The 22733-nt window shown below is 43.9% G+C and overlaps 1 non-coding gene across 1 annotated transcript; it reads right to left on the reverse strand.

Moving 5' to 3' along the window:
• Nucleotides 1-22213: 22213 nt before the first annotated feature.
• On the reverse strand, nt 22214-22286 carry TRNAM-CAU (transfer RNA methionine (anticodon CAU)). The gene has a single exon. It is a non-coding gene; the product is annotated as a tRNA-Met (tRNA).
• Nucleotides 22287-22733: the final 447 nt, after the last annotated feature.

Raw genomic sequence — 22733 nt, forward strand, 5'->3', positions numbered from 1 at the left:
CTAGTGGCCGCTGTAAGGGCAAAAAGGGGAGGTTAGTTGTCGCCTTAAACTTTTTAAAATTGACCTGTTTTTCTTTGATGGATTGTAAAATGTATTTTCTATTTATTCTTGTATATAGTATTTATAATATAATATGTATTTAGTTTGATGTTTTTAGGTAATTGAAGGGTCATTTATGTATATATCCCCTTCAGGGTTTTATTGTTTTGTTTCTTTGTATGACTTGTAATAAGTCGAATAAAGATATTCTGACTGACTGACATTAACTAATGAAAGAAATTGAGTTACTATTTCATGATGATCACTCATATTGTAGTTCAATGATATCAGTGCCATTACAGAAACAGTGTTAAAACTGAGTAAACAGGCCTTGTAGCCGTACAGGGAAGTACATGAACAGGTGCTCATACCACAGTTTCCTTGTGCTTCATCAAGGCTACAAAAGAGCCATGGGTTTTTAAAGGTGTCGATGCAGCACCCGTTTTCAACTGCATGAGTTATGGTCAGGCATGATGTTTATCAACTCACTGCTATCAATAGCAAAAGGTATTGAACACCCATTTATGTTCAGGGTAATATTTGGGCAATGATTGTAAATCTTTGGTGCATTTTCTTGTCTATTTTTCTCCATTCTGTGATTTTTCTCACATTCGACTAGTCTCACATGCGCATGCCTCTCTGAAGTAAACATGGCCAAAGCACAGTAAGCATTTTCACTCTCACTGGAAACCAACACTGATGAACTCTTTGACTATGATTTAGGTGACAATCGACTTTGTTTGGTGTCAATTTACCTCAGTTGACGTAACTGCTTGGCCTCGTGCGAGCGGGTCAATTGGTGTTGATGCAGAGCTCGGTCAGCCATTTTGTCTTCATGCTGTGTCACACTTACATATCCTGTTGCCTCGCAAACCAGCACAAAATGGTTCTATTTGCCACAGCCATTGCAAATCTGTCCAAGGCGGGACATCTACCATCAAGTGTAAATGACAATTCATATCTAAACACATTTTCTTTTTTTGTGAAGACATCGCTTTACATCCCTTAGCTTTAGGCCTTGGCCTACTCTTCACGTTCATGACTGACACACTCTGGGCACCTCCAACCTCTAGGTCAGCCACTTGTCGATTACCACACTCCTCAGCTCGGGCAGCTGTGAGGACTTGCTCCAAGCTCAGAATTTCCTTCGGCATTTGTCGTCTAAAGGAATCTGACAGACATCCATCTATAACTCTGAGGTGGGTCTCCTCCTCATCATTAAATTAATTGAACTTACAGTGCTTTATGAGGATATCCAATCTCTAAATGAATTCATCAATGGTTTCACCTACTGTCTGGCATTCTTGACTGAAGACGTATCTTTCGTAATCAACATTTGGCACTGGATTGAACTTGACATTCAGGGCTGCTTTGATTTGATTATTCGACACTTCACCATCCTGTGGGATCTTTTTTCTGGCCCCCTTTACACCTTCACAAGTCATGTTTTTCACATACTTGATCATCATTTTGCCATCTGTTTCATCTATGGAATCTAGGAAATCCTCAAAAGTTTCTATCCAAGCAGTCCATCTATTGCCAATATTGTGTTTTTGGTAGAATCAAATGATGATGTCAGTTTTAAGACAGCAGCAGCCTTATAACCATTTATGAACAGCGGTGGTCTCTCGAACGCTTCTTGGGGAGCTTACTCATGCAGGCCATTTCTAGAGCTTTGCAACGTGCTGCTTCAGGGTTAATCTTTACATTTGCAGGAACTTTGGCCTCACCTTTGCTTTCCATTGGGGCTCTTTAATTTGATGGAGATCTATGGTGTTGTTCTTGGCCCCTACTCGCCAGCTTTGGTGCTGGGACGCTTTGTTTATGGACTGCTCTGCAAGCACACCCCCGGCCGTCTCTCTAGGGCCAATCCATAGCAGATGGTGTTAAGATGATTCTCTTAGTCATTTTCTGTAAGTAAACAAGTCTTTTCATGTTCAAATGGTTTGATAAACAGATAATATTATGAAATGTAATTGACTTAGGGCCAGATGTAGGAGAGGAAATACCGGTCGGTAACGGCCGAATTAGGCCGTTACCGACCGGTATTTAGGAATCGGCATGTAGGGGCCTGCATTTTACAGAATCGGTAAATTTACAGATTTGGTAAATTTACCGATTCTGTAAAATACCGAATCGGTAATTTTACCGATTCGGTAATTCCACATTCGGTAATTCCACACTCCTGAGAGTGTCCTGAGAGTGTCACAGGCCCTTAAGAGTCGGTATTTTACCACCCAATCCTATTGGGTGGTAAAATACCGAATTCAGGTGTACATGCACATCTGTGCATGCACACCTGTGCCATGTGACACACAGACATGCCCTTAGGGCATGTCTGTGTGCCACATGGCACACATGCCTGTATTTGGGGTGCTAGAGGGTGTCAAAGTGACACCCCCTGCACCCTTGCAGGATTCAGTATTTACCGATTCGGTAAATACCGAATCGGTATTGCCCCTTGATTCCTATGGGCTTCAAGGCCCATAGGAATCAAGGGGCAATACCGATTCGGTATTTACCGAATCAGTAAATACCGAATGTTACCGATTCGGGAATGGAAAATTAAATTTGACCTACATCTCCCACCTTCTATTTTACCGATTCATACGTACAGAATCCGTAAAATTCGGTATTTATGAATTGGTAAAATAGAATTACCTACATCTGGCCCTTAGTGCTTAAATGTCTATTCATAATCACCATATTTACAACAAGGGGTGGTGAGGGACAGAGTCTCTGAATTAAGCAGAATACTTTCACCCAGTCAAGAGATCAGGGCTAGATCCAACACCGTTTTTTAGCTCACTGCACCATCCCAGTTTCAGAACCTGGCTGTATGCAAATTAGTCTGTTCCTGTCCCAGTGCATGATGGGAACAGGGCAAACCAAACTACAAAACCCAATTCTTACACTGGGAAGGAAACAAGCTTCCGGGGACCGGTTTCTGGCATTACAGCCGTCTTCGGCCCGGCTTGCTTGAATCCTGATGGTGCAATGAGCAAGGGACTCATGTCTGAGTATACCCTTCCACGCTTAGGGTGGACAAAAATATTTACAACAAGGGGTGGTGAGGGACAGAGTCTCTGAATTAAGCAGAATACTCTCACCCAGTCAAGAGATCAGGGCTCGATCCAACACCGTTTTTTAGCTCACTGCACCATCCCAGTTTCAGAACCTGGCTGCATGCAAATTAGTCTGTTCCTGTCCCAGTGTATGATGGGAACAGGGCAAACCAAACTACAAAAGCCAATTCTTACACTGGGAAGGAAACAAGCTTCCGGGGACCGGTTTCTGGCATTACAGCCGTCTTCGGCCCGGCTTGCTTGAATCCTGATGGTGCAATGAGCAAGGGACTCATGTCTGAGTATACCCTTCCACGCTTAGGGTGGACAAAAATATTTACAACAAGGGGTGGTGAGGGACAGAGTCTCTGAATTAAGCAGAATACTCTCACCCAGTCAAGAGATCAGGGCACTCTGTTCATCACCACCCCCTTTTCTGAATCGTTTTTGGCCACTATAGGTGTGGCAGGGCATATTCAGACATGAGTCCCTTGCTCACTGCTCCATCAGGATTCAAGCAAGCCGGGCCGACGAGGCTGAAATGCCAGAAACCGGTCCCCGGTAGCTTGTCTCCTTTCTGGTGAAGAATTGGCTTGGTAGTTTGGTCTGCCCTGTTCCCATGATGCACTGGGCCAGGGACAGACTAATTTGCATATAGCCAGGTTCTGAGCTGGGATGGGGCAGTGAGCTAAATAACGGTGATGGATCAAGCCCTGATCTTTGTACTGGGTAAGAGTGGTCTGCTTAATTCAGACACTCTGTTCATCACCACCCCCTTTTCTGAATCGTTTTTGGCCACTATAGGTGTGGCAGGGTATACTCAGACATGAGTCCCTTGCTCACTGCTCCATCAGGATTCAAGCAAGCCGGGCCGACGAGGCTGAAATGCCAGAAACCGGTCCCCGGTAGCTTGTCTCCTTTCTGGTGAAGAATTGGCTTGGTAGTTTGGTCTGCCCTGTTCCCATGATGCACTGGGCCAGGGACAGACTAATTTGCATATAGCCAGGTTCTGAGCTGGGATGGGGCAGTGAGCTAAATAACGGTGATGGATCAAGCTTTGGACTGGGTAAGAGGGGTCTGCTTAATTCAGACACTCTGTTCATCACCACCCCCCCTTTTCTGAATCGTTATTCATAATCACCAGGCTGATCTCTGCTTCAAAGCACAACAGATTAAAGCTTAACTTGCACTGGATTATCACCATACGCTGCCTTTCATAACCCAGTTGCGTCCACCTTTAGCATTATCACTCCGTATGACATATATCATTAAACTGCATAGTAGCACAGTACCTCTGTATGTGGCCTTTCAATTAGATTCTCGGCCACCGATATGTAGATTTTCAGTGATGCTTTCTTTATCCTTGAAAGCTTTGTACAGGCTGGCATTCTGCTGAGACTACACAGGTGCCGACTTAGATTCTACACTTTGATTGCGGTACACGTGACACGTACAAGCAGTTTTCTGGACCACGACAAACTCCCTGGGAGAGCACTGTAGATCTACGGAGTACTTATCACCTACTCGTCAAAAGTTGTTGTATCCTACACAGACCGGGTACTTGCCAATGTCTACACCACATATGGAGAGTAATTATACACTCTTTTATTCTTCAGCCTGTAAGCAAGAACTTCTAAAAAAGCATTCATTTCATTACCCACCAACGCCTACGTCACAGGTCTATGGAGTCCATTAGGATCCAAAAGAGTTCTCTCATTCTTTATTTACATGACATGACACATTCGACAATCACCACCAACCTGTCAGTACTTTCATGTACTTGTAAAGAGCATTCAAGTGCTGGAGCATTGATGCGCATGATGAGCTGCTTGATCCTGTTTGTGCACTGGAATATTGTGTACGTGGAGATTATTAAAGCCGGCAAGACAATCTGATGTCAATGCTCACACACAAGGAGATTGTGTGAGTGGAGAACGGTTAAATCATCTTAACATCAATGTACAATGCTTGACCCTGTATAACTCTATTTTGTTTTATTTTCACTATTCGCCTTAGTCCAAGACCAAGGGGTTGCATCAAATATATCACCAAATAATGGATTCCTGAATTGCAGAACCCTAATTCTGCCTGTTCTAGTGAGATGCTATTCTCATTACCCTGCAGCTCATGTGAGGTCAATCAAATTGTTGTTAACCAATTCCTGAATCACATGACTATACATCTGCGTGATATAGTGAGACATTTAAATATATATCAGGACTGGTTCTTTATCAATTTTACCTTATTGACTAGGCATTGATGGGTTAAAAATTTACAACAGGCATGATAAAAAACCTAGACAAGGAGATGTTTTTCTCATGTTTTAGTCGAATTACCTTTCTTCAACTGTGTGCATAGCGAATTACTGTTTTAATTTCTTCCACAGGAAACGGGGATCCAATGGAAAACTGAGGACTACGTCTCAGAATTAAATAAACTTGCAAAAACATGTAAATTTGGGAAACTACATGATGAAATAATCAGGTAGCAAATCATCATGCTTTGTAGTGAGTGGGCCTGGGCCTGGGTGTAGTTTGGAGAGTTCCGAGTAGTGCTGAGAAAACTCTGCCGCACTCTGCAGAGTTCCACATGCAGCGAAGTGCAGCTCTCGCGGATTTTAGAGCCGGATGTCTGTTCCATGCTGTAAAATCAGTGCGAACTGCACCACGTGCAGCACAAGAGGGCACAGCTTCTTTCTGCCTCTCGAGTAGATGTTCTATTCTAAGCTGCTGCTTCCTCAACACGAGTGACAGGTTTAGCAACGCGAGCGGTAGCGACCTACCACGACCGCCCAAGTCGAAAAATCTTGCTAGGAGGAGGTTTAAAGTACGAGTTCCATGCTTGTGCTCACCAACTTAACTTTGGTGAGCCACACAAGAGGAAAAACACCGCTATGCAGATTTTTTGGGATCTCTGTGCACGATCTGGAGCACGGAGTGTGCAAAACTCCACAAACTCCACAAGTGAGTGGAATTTAACACTCAGGCCTCGTAGTAACCCTAATATACATGACAGGTTATGGGTTTATGGAGAATTAGAACTGAAAGAAGGGGTGGTTATTGTTAAAAAAGCTGAAACCATAGGAAGGTTTGAAAAGACAGTTTAAGTTAAAAACAAAAATAAGGAGGTAGTTGGGAAAGTATTTAGGAAAAATAAAGAGAGGAGTATGTAGTATTGAGGTCAGGAACACAGGAGACGTAGTGGCTGAAATTGTAGTTTAATGCAGCTATAGGCTAACACAGCAACACAAGAGAGCACCAGGTTTCAACTGGCGAAAATACCAACATTCTATCCAACAGTCCTAGAACCCTCATGGCAGAGAGTTCTATCTACAGGTGCCAGTGAGGCACAACACAGAACATTACATTATCCTCTTTTCTATAAACAGAAGAGGAAGAATTCAGGGAAGAAAAGAAAAGAGAGAGAATAGAGAAGGTGAGAGCAGAGGAAGAAGAAGAAAAGAACGGGACAAGAAAAGAGAAACAGAGACAGCGAAAGAGAGTAAAGGAATAACTGGTAACAAGCAGCTAAAGTTGAGTGGAGAGCGCGGAACAACTACCTAAACCTGGCAGGAACTCTTGGAATTCTTGAGCTCCTGCGAAGTGCAGGACTTCCACCATTTCCATTATTAACATCGTTAGAACACATGGCATCATGGCGAGAATCAGGTTCACTGACATTGACTTTCACAACTTTACTTACATTCCACCAGTGATTGTTGTTAACACGAACAGCATTGCCGCAAACCTTATCGACAACTAAGGACTCAGAAAATGTACTCCTTCCCTTGGTGACATGAACAGGGCTCTTGATACGCACAATATCTCCAGCACAAATACTATGTGGCACAGTCCTATTCCTCTCATCAAAATAGGCTTTCTGTTTTGCTTGAACCTTCATAACATTGTCCCTTACAAAACCATCTATCCCGTCCATGACATTCAACTTAACCCATTTCGACATCCACCCTGGACAAATTTTTGTGGAGGGGTTTCTCCCTCTTAGAAGTTCGAAAGGAGACACACCAGTGGACGAATGAGCAGTAGTGCGATAAAACCACAACATGGAGCGAACGGCATTTTCAAGCACACACTTGCAGGCGATGGGCCATTGCACACAATTGTTCAACACACGATTCATTCTCTCCACAAGGCCATTGGCCTGAGGGTGATAAAGAGAACTCTTCTTATGGGAAACACCACCTTGTTCAAGAAAAGACTCAAATTCAGAACTCACAAACTGCACCCCATTATCCGTCATAACGACAGAAGGAAACCCTTCCCTAAGGAAAACATCTTTAAGAAAAGAAATGACGTTGGCTGAGGAAGGCTCACTGATAAAACGAATCTCTGGCCATTTGGAATAGTAATCAATGGCAACAATGGCAAAACGCGAAGAAGAGGGTAGAAGATTGAAAGGACCAACTAAGTCAACACCAATCCTCTCCCACGCTCTCTCGGGAAGCATAATAGGTTCCAAAGGGGGTATTCTAGGTTTGTAACCCTTGTCAGACGATCTACAGATAACACAACCATCCACAAGAGCATCCACAGACACATCCATAAGTGGCCACCAAAATACATCTCGTAGTCTACGTTTGGTGAATGTTTTTCCCAAATGGCCTTCATGCGCGCCCTCAACAAGACGTCTCCTTAAACTCTCGGGGGGAATGAGCCTGCCGCCCCGCATAAGGATGCCATCTTCGACCGTGAGCTCATCAGCCACCTTAACAAAGGTCTGGAATTGTCCAGAGACATTTTTCTCTTTAGGCCAACCTTTTTTCAAGAAACTTAGACCTGAGCAAGTACCTCATCCTTCAACAACTCCCTTCTCCATTCTGCTTCATTGATAGCGCACATACCCTCAAGATCCAGAACAGCAACAAAGCAATCTTCTTGATCGTCATCCTTTTCATCATCAGAATCATGACCAGAAATAGGGAAACGTGAAAAATAATCGCCCTGACATTCTTTGAGCCTGGCAGATAGACCACATCAAAATTGTACTGGAGTAGCTTGGTTGACAACCTCGCAATACGCGGGGTATGCTCTTTGATCTTTTCACCAGACAAAATAGAAACTAAGGGATTGTGATCAGTGCGTATAACAAAATGACTACCCCAGAGAAAAGAGTTGAATTTCCTCACAGACCACCAGCAGGCTAAAAGCTCTTTCTCTATCACAGAAAAATTCACTTCAGCACCACGCAACACCCTTGAAGCATACGCAATAGTGTTGTCAACCTGACCACTCTTCTGAGTGAGCACGGCTCCAAGACCAAATCCACTTGCATCTACAGTTACCACACACTCCTTATTAGGATCAAACGCTTTAAGAACACTGTCACTCACCAATTGAGACTTAATCCACATAAAAATTTCTTGACAGTTCTTATCCCAAACAAAAGGTACATTTTTTTTTAACATATTGGTAAGTGGGTGAACTTTTGATGCATAATCTTTGATAAACCTAAAATAGAACTCACTGAGCCCAATGAAGGACTTCAAACCTGCCTTATCGACTGGAGGAGATGCATCTACAATTGCTTTTACCAACCCTGGACGTGGCTCTACCCCATTGTGTGAAACAACATGGCCAAGGAATTCCATCTTTTCTCTAAGGAAAACACACTTTTCTCGCTTGAGAACAATGCCTTTGTTCTGCATTATTTCCAAAACTTGATTCAAAGAACCATTATGATCCTCAATATTTTGGCCAAAAATCAAGACATCATCCTGGAAAACAATTACTCCAGGGGTATCATTAAACATTTGACTCATCAACCTTTGGAAAACAGCTGCCGCCGACGCAAGGCCGAACGGCATTCTGCAATACTGGAAACTGCCAAATGGAGAGACAAATGCAGTCAAATGTTTAGAGGACTCACTCAACACAACCTGATGGTACGCGGAAGCTAGGTCTAACTTAGTGAACCATTTTGCGCCTCTGGTGAGGGATAGCAAATCTGTAATTTTTGGCAAGGGGTGTGAGTCAATCCAGATGTTTTTGTTTAAACTGCGCAAATCCACACAGACGCGCAAATCACCATTCCTTTTCCTGGCGACAACAAGAGGGGACAACCACAAGGATGACTCAATCGGTTCAATGATCCCCTTCTTGCATAGTTCAATAAGTTCGGTCTCAAGACTATCCCTTACACTAAAGGGGACACTTCTGACTTTATGTTTGAAGGGAATAGCTCCATCTTTAACCCTGATTTCATGACTAAAGTCCTTGATCCTCCCCAGTCCCTTTCCAAAAACAGTGGGAAATTTGCGAGACAGACTCTCAACATAGTCATCGGAGTCAACAACGGCAAGACTCGCAATACAATTGTCAGGTTCAGCTAATCCAACTTGCTCTTTTGCCCCTGGTCTCAGGATTAATCCGAACAACCCTCCATGAAACCACCCCAGGATGTTCAACCCTTTAATTGCGACATACATTTTTCCAAAAATTCTCCTGCCCCTGAACTGTAGAACATCCTCAAAATAACCAAGCAGAGCTATTCTGCGTCCTTCAAAAGAAACAGGAGCTCTATCAGGAGGTTCAGGTGTTTGAAGTGGGATAAACACAGAAATGAACATATCAGGAGACTCTGGCCATTTAAGGAGGTAGATGTTATAGATGTAACAATGCAGAACATCTTGCTTTTGACAAAAAAATCCTACTTTATAGCAAAGATGTTCAAGTTGTAGTATTAGAGGCCATTTCTTTAGAGTATGTCAAGGCAGTATGATTAACAGAGTGCCTTATGTCTTAGAATATGTGGCCCAAGGAATCGCAGATCTGGAAGGGAAGTAAAAGAGGATGCTCTTGTTCTAAGTAGAGCAGAAGTTTTGAAAGTTAGTGGAGGTAAGGAATAAAACAAGTTTTGAATATACACAAGGGGGAATCAAAAAGAACATTATTGTGGATTTGAGTTCCCCATATACAATAATAAATAGGAATGTGAGATGAGATTTGAAAAGTACAGATATCAAACCAGGAATCTTTGCAGGAGAATATATAGATATGTTAGAATTTAGGAAACATAAACTTTGAGTTCATAGGAAGAAGGGCTGACTGTAAGTGATATTCAGCTAAACAATGACCATCAGTAATAGGCTGTTGGGACTAAAGTGAATTGGGAATGAAACGTAATTCAACTTGTGATCAACCATTATTTTCAGTATGTGATTATGAACATATTGAGAAAGAAGTTCTGGAAAAATTCCCAGCAGTGTTTTTAGGAAAATTGGACAACTTAACAGATTTGTACATAAAATCTTTGTGAAAGGAAAATGATGCAACCATGTGTCCATAAGGAGAGGAACATTCCCATGGGAATAAAGGCGGAAGCTGAACGATAGTTACAAAGTAGAAGAGTCTGGAGTGATGGAACAAGTATAATCCTCTGGCTACTTGGCACCTTTAGTAGTGACACGCAGGGCTAAAGGCCAGGGGGGGTTGTATGTGGACTTAAGAGACCATAATAAGGATATTGCAGTCGATAAACTTCCATTACCAAAGATAGATGAACCTTTTACTTTGATGTATGGTATGAATTGGTTTTCAACCATCAACTTAACTGCTGCCTACCAACAAGTGGCTGTGTTCCAGAAACTATTGTCTGTTGTACCTGGCCCTCTCTGCAGGGTCACCACCAAATGTTTTGCCTTTAGTCTCCGCTTTCTGCTGAATTTGTTTTTGCTGGTCTTAGGGCTCTGTGCACTTTACCAGTGCTAACCAGTGCTACAGTGTTTCGCTCTCTTCGTAAAACATGGTAGCATTGGCTTATACACAATTGTTATATTTAATTTACTTGCAAGTCCCTAGTAAAGTGGCTCTACATGTGCCCAGGGCCTGAAAAGTAAATGCTACTAGTGAGCCAGCAGCACTGATTGTGCCACCCACTTAAAAAACATGTCTCAGGTCTGCCATTGCAGCCTGTGTGTGCAGTTTAAACTGCCATGTTGACCTGGCAAAGGAAACCTTGTGTCAAGACCAAACCTTCCTTTGTAATACATATGACACCATTAGTGCAGGCCTTGGACAGCCCAGAGTTCATAGAGGAATGTGATTAAAAAGTAGGACATGTAATTGTAAGGTTTACATGTCCAGGTAGTGAAAAACACGTAAATTCATTTTTCAATACTTCAAGACCTTCCTTTCCCATAGTATAACATTGGTGTTACCTTATTACATTTCATACGCCATAATTTCTAAATGGGAGCAGATAACTAGTCAGACCCCCCAGGATATAGCGGCATGGAGTAGCAAATTTAGCGGCACAAAAATGGAAATTTAGCGGCACAAATGTGGAAATTTAGCGGCAATTTTGCGGCATTTTATTTGGCCATTTTTCCTATAACAAACACAGATATCTTCTTTTTTTTTGTTTTTTAACAACATGAAGCTATGTATGTATACTAATGTAAGCATTCCTCCATAGAAACACTCTTGATTATAGTTAGGGACAGCGAAAATGACATCACATGCTCCTTGACCTTGATGCCATCTCAGAAAGGGGCACTGAATGACCTTAGTGATAGGCCACAATTGATTTTTTGAAACCTCGAGGCTGCAGCGTCTTAATAAACAGTGTCTATAACAAATACAGATAACCAGCTACCGAATCGAACAAAAGCCAAAGGTATGCGGACTTTAAATCACCAACAGCCAGGCTGATAAAATCACAGTAGTTGCACGCAGCAACATAGGTGCATGGTAGAGTATTGTAATTGGATCAATATAGCGCTTACTACCTCAACGAGGCGTCGAAGCGTCTAGGCAGCAATTATCACCTCTTGTATGTCTCTTGCATGACAAGAATCCAGCACATTTGCATAGCAGGAAATGCAAAGAGGTGCTTGCCACACTTCGGGCAGTGACCTCATGTCTACGGTGCAGCCAGAGGTATGTTTCTTATGATAGGCCAGCACCCTGGCTTCGTGCAGAGTTGTGCGTATGTGTTAATGTGAGCAGTTTAGGGAAAGTGTTAGCCTTTCGCATGACTGCACATAACACGGGGGGGCTGATTTACAGCCGCTTCTTGGGTCGGTCCGCGGTCCTCGGCTCCCGGTGGGCTCTCTGGTGAGCCATGCTGATTTAATGCCATGCTTCACAGTACCACCTGCTGGGTCCCATTTCAGCTGTCATTGAGAAGTCCAGGGCTTCATTAAAGTACGGGCAATTACCAGGGGGGAGGCTTGCATCTCCGACGGAAAAGAAGCGTCTTTCAATTTAAGTCACTTCTTATAGATGCTCAGTTGTTTTTCTAAGTGAAACAGGATCACCTACGGTTTGCCTCCGCCTCCTGACCTCCTCCCCGCCTCGTCGTCTCGTGCAGTTGGGATTCTGGCGATGAAGTTTCGAGGGGTTTGGGGGCTGCCCCAGGCTTGGATGAAGTACATTCATCCGCTTACGTGGTGCGATGTGATTTTCCTCTGGAATAACTCACGAAGGGTGAAGCGTATTGTGCTGAAGCGGGGATGTCTTTCCTGCTCTCGGACCGAGCCTCCATGCCTTGTGCAGTGGGGTGCACAGCCCTGGAGCTGGGCGTGCAGTGCTCGCCTTCCGGCGCAGATGTTTGCAGAATGTGGCTCTGTTTTGTTTGTATTTCGTATGTCTAGAGCTCATATATTTGAGATCTCCCCTATATGATGGGGAAGGAAAAGGAGGCTTGGTGAAAACATTTGACAAGGATCACACAATTTGCGCGGAATGGAAAGAAGAAGGCTAATGCGGAAGGTCAACGTATGCCCGAGTCAGCCGCGGCTTTTGTAAAAATGGCCGTGATTTCTACAAAAAGTGCCGATTTCGCGGGCACCTTTGTAAAAATCGCGGCATTTTTTGAAAAGTGCCGATTTCGCGGCCAATCGCGAAATCGCGATATCCTGGAGGGTCTGACTAGTTTATGTTAGGTGTCTTTAAAACTGTAAAGAAAAATCCTAATGTGGTGAAGTCAGATTTGTAGATTACAGTTTTGAAAATGGCACTTTAAAAAAGTTGTCAAACACAATGAGGAGTGATTATGTTATGAAAGTAGGGGGCAAGATCCATAAATTGTCAATGTGTTATGTTTCGGAGTCAATGTATTTAGCTTATTTTTAGGTGAAGGTACATTTGAGCGATGATCTTGCAATACCTTTCTGAATAATAAGAAAAGTTGTTTTGAAAGAGCAGGCCCAGAATTTTTACACAGCCTAAAAAACTCTTGAACAATTCATGATGTGTGTGTGAGGGTCTCTCCTCATGTATTGACTTTTTTAGAAAGTTGGCATTTTCCTGCCTTAGCAATTTGGTGCCTGCAGCCTGTCTCTGGGTCACATGACTGGGTGTAGTTGGCAGTTGGGTTTGTGTATTCCTCCTAGACAGCCACAAACAATAAGAATCTAAAGGTGTACCTGGAAGGGCATCACTGACAGGATGGGAGGGAGGATCTGACCTACTTACAATTAATTTATTTATACATTTATATTTATTATATTTATTTTATATTTATTTGTGTATTTGTATAGCGCAGTCCTGTCACCCCAAGGGCATCCTGGCGCTTGAATCAACGTAAACACCACATACGCTGCTCAGACAGCCCTGGGGAAGAGATGGGTTTTCAAGGCTTTTCTAAACGGGAGGAAGTCCCTTTGGCTTCTTAGGGCCGGCGGTAGAGAGTTCCAGAGCTTGGCCGCTGCGACACTAAACGAGCGGCTGCCCATCCTCACTCTCTGGAATCTCGGTACCACAAGCAAGTGAGCCGAGGAAGAGCGTAAGGACCGCGAAGGAGAATACCAGGCAAACATATTCTGCAATGGAACCGGGCCTTGTCCATGCACCGCCCTAAAGACTAAGCATGCAGCCTTGTAACCGACACGAAGGTGCACCGGCAACCAGTGCAGGTCTCGTAGGGCTGCTGTTGAAGAGCTATGCGTAGGGTGGGAAAGAGCCAGCTTGGCGGCCAAGTTCTGCACCCGGTGCAACTTCCCCAGCAGTGTTTTTGGAGCCTCCAGAAGTAGCGCATTACAATAGTCAAGACGACTCAAGATGGTACCACGCACTACTTCGGGCCTGGCCTGCTCGGGGAGAAGGGGCAGAACTTTACGCAGCATACGAAGCAGCATCATGCACGTGGATATAGTCTTATTCACGTACATATCCAGCTGCAAGTTGGGGCCGAAAATCACCCCCAGGTTGCGTGCCGACTCAGCAGCTGAGACAATCTCGGGGAAGGTCGGGGCCAGAAGTTCTCCGGGAGTTCACGAGGAATCCGGTCCGTGGAGCAATATAACACCTCGGTCTTTGTACTGTTAAACTGCAGGGAATTGGCCCGAAGCCAATCCGCTGTGGCAGACTTGCATCGGTGAAAAGCCTCCAGCGGAGTCGCGTTCCCCCCTTCCAGCGAAAAGACCAACTGGGTGTCATCCGCATAATTAAATGCGGAGATGCCGAATGATTTAATTAGTTGGACCAGAGGGCGGAGGTAAAGGTTGAAGAGTATAGGGCTGATGGCCGAGCCCTGAGGTACCCCCTGCCCCACTCTCCGCACCTCCGAGCTGAAAGGAGGCAACGCCACCACCTGCTGCCGATTGTTCAAATAAGAGACCAGCCAGTCCCTTGCACCTGCCGTGACCCCGCACTCCTCCAGTCTCCTGATGAGGGTTCGATGGCAGACCATGTCGAACGCGGCCGACATGTCGAGCAGCACCAAAAAGGCTGCCCGCCCACTGTCGACCCACGAACGTAAGTTGTCAAGCACGGTCACCAGCGCCGATTCCGTCCCGTGTGCTGGGCGAAAACCGAACCGTACCTCATCGAACCAGGTGTTTTCTTCCAGGAAGCCAGACAGAGAACGGGTCACTAACTTCTCCATGATCTTAATTAAATAGGCTTTCTCAGGCCGCCAAACAAAGGGCTGCATTGCCATCCTAGTTATTCTGGAGGCAGAGAAGGCAGGACACCTGTGTGTTTTAAAGAGGAACTTCTGGAAGTTTATCCCTCTTCAAAGGCAAAACTGGGTATAAATATTGGACCTCAGACACCAATTCTTCAGTACACTTCTGGACCTGTGGATACTCTGCCAGGAAGAAGGACTGCTCTGCTGCTGAAAGGATTGCCACTCTGCTGGATGCTGCTCTGAAGGAGCTGAAGCCCTGCTGTGCTGATCGGCTGCCTTCTGCCTTCTTGCTCTGGTGAAAAGGACTGGACCTGTCTCTGTTGAAATCAGGACCCCAAAGTGAGTCCAAGAGCCTGTTGGCTGGCCCCCTGACTAGAGCCTCAGGGACAGAAGGCTCCAACAATATTAAACTCTGCACCTATACTCTGCCATCTCTGAATCTACCTCGCCTAAGGTGCTCTGCCAGCCTCTGCGAAATAGACTTCAGAGAAAATATGAAGAGCGTTTAGGAAATTAGAAATTAGCTGTTGAAATAGGGAATGGTTGGTGCCTGAGAGGTAAGTAAAATATTCTGCCAGAATCTTTGAGTAGAAGGATTCCAGATATTTACCACGAAAGGCATTTAGGCATAGTAAAAACTAAACTCAGCATCAAAGATATGTACTAGTGGCCAGGTGAAAATTTGTATCGTGAAAGGTAGGTCTGGAATTATGAGGAATTCATTCACTCAGACAAGACTCAAGTGACTTTCAGACCTCCTTTACACCTGATAAATAATCCGGTAATGCCTTAGGAATGGAGTGGTATTGATATGGTAGGACAGATTGAAGAAGAGCATGGACAATTAACTTACATAATAGTCAAGGAGGGCTATTTTTCTAAGTAGACAGAAGTGGTAGTGGTGCATAAGACAGATGTTTTTTCTGTGCTTAAATTTGTAGAGGCAGTGTTTCAAGGAGCAGACTTACCAATATCTTTAGCGAGTGATAGTGGAAGTCCATTGCATCAGAACGTTTCAAATGTTACCTGGCATAGAAAGATGTCAATTATCTGCCTGGCTAAGAATAGACCAACATACTGAAGCAGTCATGTAGAAAAAAAAGGCATTTGTGACGCAAAGCTTCATGCAGAATTCGATAAACTATTACCAGATTATCTGGAAGATTTTATTTAATGAATATGAAGGTACATCTTCAATACGTTCTTTATAAATTATATTCATACCAAAAAAAGTTTACATACGACAAAACAATTGGCGCAATTGTGTTCTGTGAATCTCAGGCGGCAGAACTATTGTTTTCCCTGAATGAGAACATTCAAATGTTTCGTTTGACTTTTTTAATCTATTCGGCTGCTTCTGGTGTACTTTAGAGAGTTAGCGCATTGTAATACGGAAACAAAAAAAACATAGCTACTGTTAAAAAACATTTCTAATGTAAATTTGCTATAGTGCACTCTGAAATGCACTATTTAGTTCACTGATTGGGAATGTTTTCTTGATATAGGAGACAAATTACTTATTATTTCCAGATGTAAAGCACCTCTAATATAAATGTATAGCATAACCCTATGTGTTTTATTATTTGCCTGACAGGCTCAGTTGAGTGTCAAAAAGGGCTCATTGCATGTTTCCCAAGCCATGATTTTACTGTTCCCACCTTGACCGAGACTTGGCATGTATTTACACAGTCACTTAATTGCCATCATTTACTCTGGAAGGGAGTTGCGTATAAACGCCACACCACTTTCAAATGTCACGAGTCGCCACTGGTTATTTAGCCCATGCTACAAAGTGAAGCTACAGTCCATGGTTTTCTAGTGGTTAGGATTTGGCGCTCTCAACACTGCGGCCTGGTTTCCATTCCCGGTCATGGAAAGTTACAGCTGTTTTTTTTCTTTTGACACTGAAAATCATTTTAGATGATTAACCTGTATTTATTTCACTCCCTTAATTTCAAGTTTAATGGGCGTTTATTTACCTATAACAATTTAACTTTTCGAAAAATTATGACAGAGGCATAATCTTGAAAATCAAATGATTTTTTCTTTACCAAGGTATGCATTTATGTGATTTTATCACATTGAGGTCTTGGTATGAAGGTGACAAAAAGAGCTCTTCCCCAACCCCCGTGCTTTTCCATCTTGAGGTGTTATCGCCAGGGGTGGATATTGCCGATATCACGGCAGAAAAGCCGCTGGAAGTATCGGCGGCCCCAGTGGCAGACGCTCAAGATCGTCCGATTTTGGCATTTGGCCCTTACAGATAATTTAGTGGGGCTTGCAGGGCCGCTTTAGGAGGTTGTGCGCGGGATTTCCAAGGCAGCCATGTTGGAATTCACGGAGTTCCGCAAACAGGCGTAAATCGGCACGTCACGCTACTCGCACTGGGAGCTTATTCCATGCTTCAAAATCAGCTCAACTCACATCACGTGGCACCCCAAAGGGCACTGCTTATTCACTGCTGCTCATGTAGATTTTCTACCTAAGCAGTAGCTTTTTCATTGAGAATGGTCGCGACTGCCTGTGTTGAGAAAATTTTGCCATGTGCCCTCTTAGCTCTCAAAAATTATGCTCGGGGACACCAATTCTCGCTCGCACTCACCAACTTACCTTTGTACTAGGCAGACAAAATGGTGCCAGCGCAGGGACAAAGAAAGAATGCCTTGTATTCTTTTAAATACAGCACATTCCTACCCTCTGCCTGTCATGCAACGCAGCACAGCAAGATGATTTGCTTCACTGCACTGAGTGGCTTTGCCATAAATATGGCCCCAACTTTTGATGTAAAACGAGAGAGGGTAAAAGATGCCCATTTAGAGACTGAGGGGCATATTATCAAGAAAGGGCGTTACATTATCGCCGCTTTTATCGGCAGGAAACTGCAGATAAAGCGGCGATAATGGGCTTGATAATATGCTCCATGAATTCCAATCGAAGCCCATGTTAGATGTGAAGACATCTAACATTTGCTTCGATTGGAATTCATAGAGCATATTATCAAGCCCATTATCGCCGCTTTATCGGCAATTTCCTGCCGATAAAAGCGGCGATAATGTAACGCCCTTACTTGATAATATGCCCCTGAGTTTTATAATGTGAAACCAGAAAACCTGGTTTCAATCCGGCTTCCCCACTTAACCACACTGTTGTATTTCACTTTACTTCCTTTTCCTTATCACATATGAATGTACCTTGAGATACATGGGCTCAGTACATTTTCCTTACCAGGCCTTCTCTTGTGTTTAATTTAATAAACTATAACGTTATTCCGTGTATAATAGCAACCCAGGCCACTCATAGGGCGTGCATGACAAATAACTTTCCTCTTGGCTCATTTTTTTTTTTAGCAGAGTTTTATATTGCATGAACTTGACCCGAAGGTATCAGAACACATAACACAAGCACCAGTTAAGTTACATGAGGGCACATTCATTTTAGTTAGGCACGGGGAGATTAAGTGAATTGCCCAGAATCACAGGATATTGCATGTCCTTGCTGAGACGAAGCCAATTATCGCCGCTTTAGCAGCAATTTTCTGCCGCTAAACCGGCGATAATTATAACGCCGTTCTTGATAATATGCCCCTTGTACTTTCAGTGGAAGAGGTTCAAGGAAAATACACATTTTACACTGGAATTCTTTTCTTCTTTGTTTTCTCTCCTTTTCTCTTTTCTTTTCTTTAACAACCTGAATTTAGAGAGTGAAACTATGTGATGTTGTATTCTTGGGCTCGACTGGGAAAGGCTCTGAGGTACCACGTGACAGTGGTCGAGCCAGCGTCACACCTTTGACCCCAGCATGGTTTGCTCCTTTATTGTCCCACCTTCCATTAAAATCTTTGTAACAGTGCTCAACCCACGGGAGGAAATGGTTATGGCTTACTGGATTTAAGAATACAACGTTATTAACTTGAAATGCAAATGGTGAAGGAGGCATAAGAAAGGAGAGAGTGGAGTGATTGGCAGAGAGGTTGCAGGCCTCCAAACTTTAGAGAACTTCCACAATGCAAAATTCAGAGATCTTGGGGGCATATTGACAAGGGCTTTATCCCTGCTTTTTTGGCTTACAAAGCCAAAAAAGCGAGATAAAATCAGCGCCCTATTTACAAGAGGGTGGTAACATGCATATTCGCATGTTAGCACCCTTTTCCCCAACGCCTCCCTTTGCATCTCCAATGAGATGCAAAGTGGGGATTACTAGGCGTACCCCAGATGGACTACTTTGCAAATATCGCTGATGTTCACATCGTGATATTTACAAGGCAGCCCACAGGATTTTAGCACACGCTCGATTTTGGCAAAAACAGCAGTTTTCTCCAAAATCTAACGTCTGCTAAAATCTTGACTTAGCCATCTTTGACATAGGGGGTGGATTATGCTCATACGACAATGTGGGTCGTATCAGCAAGGTTATCGCCGTTTTGCAGGGAACATCACTGGAAAACCAGTGATGTTCCCTGCAAAAGGGTGATAACCTCGCTACCTCTGGAATTTGTATCGCCCTGGAGTAACGCTTTGTTAATTACGTGCTACCAGGGCGATAAATACCAGAGATAGCCTGCGATAATCTAATTATCGCTAAGCACGGCCAGCGATAATTATCTCTGCCCATTGTTAATATGCCCCTTGAGTAGTTACATTTGTAGGCAAAGCAAAACTGGTGCCGCCACTCATCTTCCCAGTTAATTACTTGAGCCGCGATAGATTATTAACATTACCACAAATGGATAACCCATCACGATGGCAATCATAGTTTAGAACATAAAAGGAAAGCTGGCACTGTCTGATAAATGCACATTACATTCTCCTTACCATGTACAGTTTTGTGAAACATTGTCACTCCTATGGGGTATGTCTTCTAACCACAAAATGTGCTTGCTTCTGCCCCTGGGGCCGTTACAAGGGGAAGGTACTGGGGCTAACTAACCTGGGCCCTGATCTTGGAAGATCCCCACACTAACAATGACAACATAGTAGAAGATTAATTCTCCACAGTAAAATTGTGATAACGTGGCCTAACCACAACCTAGTTGTTTCAGCCTCAAAGGCTGAGGTGATTTGCAGGAGCCAGTCAGGACTTTTCTTTAGGAATGGTGGGAATTAGGAGAGTCAAAATGAAGATGCGGATATGGATGTTCTGTAACAAAAACATTGGGCCTCATTTATGAGAAGTGACGCATCGCTGCATGAAAGCAGTGATGCGTCACTTCTCAGTGCGCCCTCCTTGCGACATGATTGATGCGCCATATTTAGTTACAGATACGTCAGTATTTCTGACGTATCTGTATGGCGCGAAAGTGACGCATTGCTGAAGTTTGTCACAAAAGTGACGTAACTCCAGCAGTGTGTCCTTTCACATGGGGTAAGCCCCATGTGAAAGGGCCTGCGTCAGTCTTACACCTGTTGTGAGGCAGGCATAAGATATTGACGCATTTGCAACCTAGGAGTGGGGCAGTGAAATCTCGTAGATTTCACTGCGTCACTTCTACGAGGCTTACTTAAGTTGGAACGCCCACCCTCCATACGTTATACCTGACGCAGGTATAATGTAGTGCAGGGCTTTACAAAGTGACGCATCTGCTTAGATGCGTCACTTTGTAAATAGGGCTCAACAGGAGGCATGTTTTACACTGCCGATGCGTCACAAAAAGTGACACAACGGAAACGCAAAACTGTCCCAAGGCCTCATAAATAAGGCCCATTGTGTTCTTCACAAACATACAGAGGCACATAGGTAGGGATGGGGGTTATCGGGGTAAGTGGCTGTTTTGAGGATATAAACAATATTACTGCAGCACACATTTTTATCTGTAATCCACAAACAACAACCACTATAACAAGTGTTAACATAGCCAATAGGTCTCGCTTGTGGGACCTTATAAGTGTTTAGTTATCCAGCACATTATCCTTGGTGCAACAACATTAAGTGTTGCATAGCTTAAGTGTTGCATAGGTGGAGAAGTGTGGCTCACTGGTTAGAGGAGGTAGACCCTGAAGCAGAGGTCAGACCTGGGACCAGGGTCCAATTCCTGACGCGACAGGGTCTTGAGCCCAAATATCCACGGACTCGATAATTCTCGTTTTGGCTACTCGAATCACGGGTTCACACTCTGCTGCAGCTCTGGGCATCAGACTGCTTAATCTCCACTACGCCCCCCCCCCCCCCGCGGCGGGATGCCTGGCTGTCACCTTGGGGATGCCCAGTACGGGTATCCCACAGGGAAAAAAGCCAGGACTGGTTCCCAAGGCAAGTGCCGAGATGCCTACGGGTAATCGAGCGCTATATAAGAACGCATAATAATAATAGCTAAACACTTATAAGGTCCCAAAAGCGAGACCTATTGGCTATGCCAATGCTTGTTTATATTTATTTATTGCGATTTTATATAGCGCGAACATTACCCAAAAGTGTCAGAGCGCTTTACAAAAAAAACAGTTGCGTTACATAAGGACTTTGGATTACATGAGTTGCATGAGAGACACAAACAGAAAAAATTGCAAATGTACAAGGTATAAAGTCACTCAAGGTAGAGATAAAAACAGGAAAAAATTGCACATGTACAAGGTATAAAGTCACTCAAGGTAGAGATAAAAACAGGAAAAAATTGCACATGTACAAGTTTGTGAAAGTGCTCGGTGGGGGTGTGATGCCATGCTTGTGAACTCACACTGTGACACCCTTTGTCACAGGATAGATTCGCCCACTCACCTGGTGAAGAGTCGATATCACAGGGTGAGCACTACAGGAGCTGCTGAACCCCTGCACAGGGCAAGTTTGCAGCTCATGTTTGGAGGCGGTGAGGGAGAAATAAACCCATTGCACATTTTTATGACAACTTCAAAGGGTCACAGCACAGGTCAGAAGCCTTTAATTAGCTATTTGGGGGAGTGGAAGTGTCTGATTGGACAAGCTTGGTTGTAATTGAACTCCCCCTCACCAGGCCTCGCCTCTTCCAATGTCCTTCAGTCACTGATAGCCTGACAGCCGTGCCCAGTATCAGACTGTGCCGCCCCTCCGAGACCGACCCCTCACTCACTGAGCGATAACCTCACAACACTGACAGCTTTGGTAATACAGATAAAAAGTTCAAAGGGGTAGCTGTACACATGTTGACCCGCGAGAAAGAGTCTTTTTGTGAAAGGTGACATAACTTTTCGTCTAATGTAGCAAGTTCAGACTGGTAGAATTGCGCCCTCCTACACAAATAAAACACGACAAGTCTGGAAGGAAAAAACATGTGCCCTCTGTGAGGCTCGAACTCACGACCTTCAGATTATGAGACTGACGCGCTGCCTACTGCGCTAAGAAGGCTCTGAAGCTTCCAGCTGCACAGTGATTCTGTATACAGAACGAAGGACATAGGTAGATGCACAGTATTGTGGTGGTTCTGCAACAGTTTCAGTTACTGCATTTATCAAAGACTGCAAACTTTCATCGATTTTTATAATTCTCTTATTGCCTCTCGTTTTGTCTTTCTGTGTGCATTTCTGAAGGGAATTGAAAACATTGACGCTTGTACAAAACACATCGGGCAATAAAGTGATGTTATCTATGGAACTAAACACATGCACACGGTTGGAAAATGTACAAGAAAAGGGCCTGAAAATGCATTTTTTTTCTTTTTCACAAGAGAGCAGATGTGTTTAGTGACAACTGCTTCTTACACATTATCCTGTCTACCGCCTCACTCTTACACCCTCTCTAATGCCTCACTCTTACACCGTCTCTACCGCCTCACTCTTACACCCTCTCTACCGC

The sequence above is a fragment of the Lissotriton helveticus genome, chromosome 1_2, assembly GCF_964261635.1.
Source record: "Lissotriton helveticus chromosome 1_2, aLisHel1.1, whole genome shotgun sequence".
In the NCBI taxonomy this organism is placed as follows: Eukaryota; Metazoa; Chordata; class Amphibia; order Caudata; family Salamandridae; genus Lissotriton; species Lissotriton helveticus.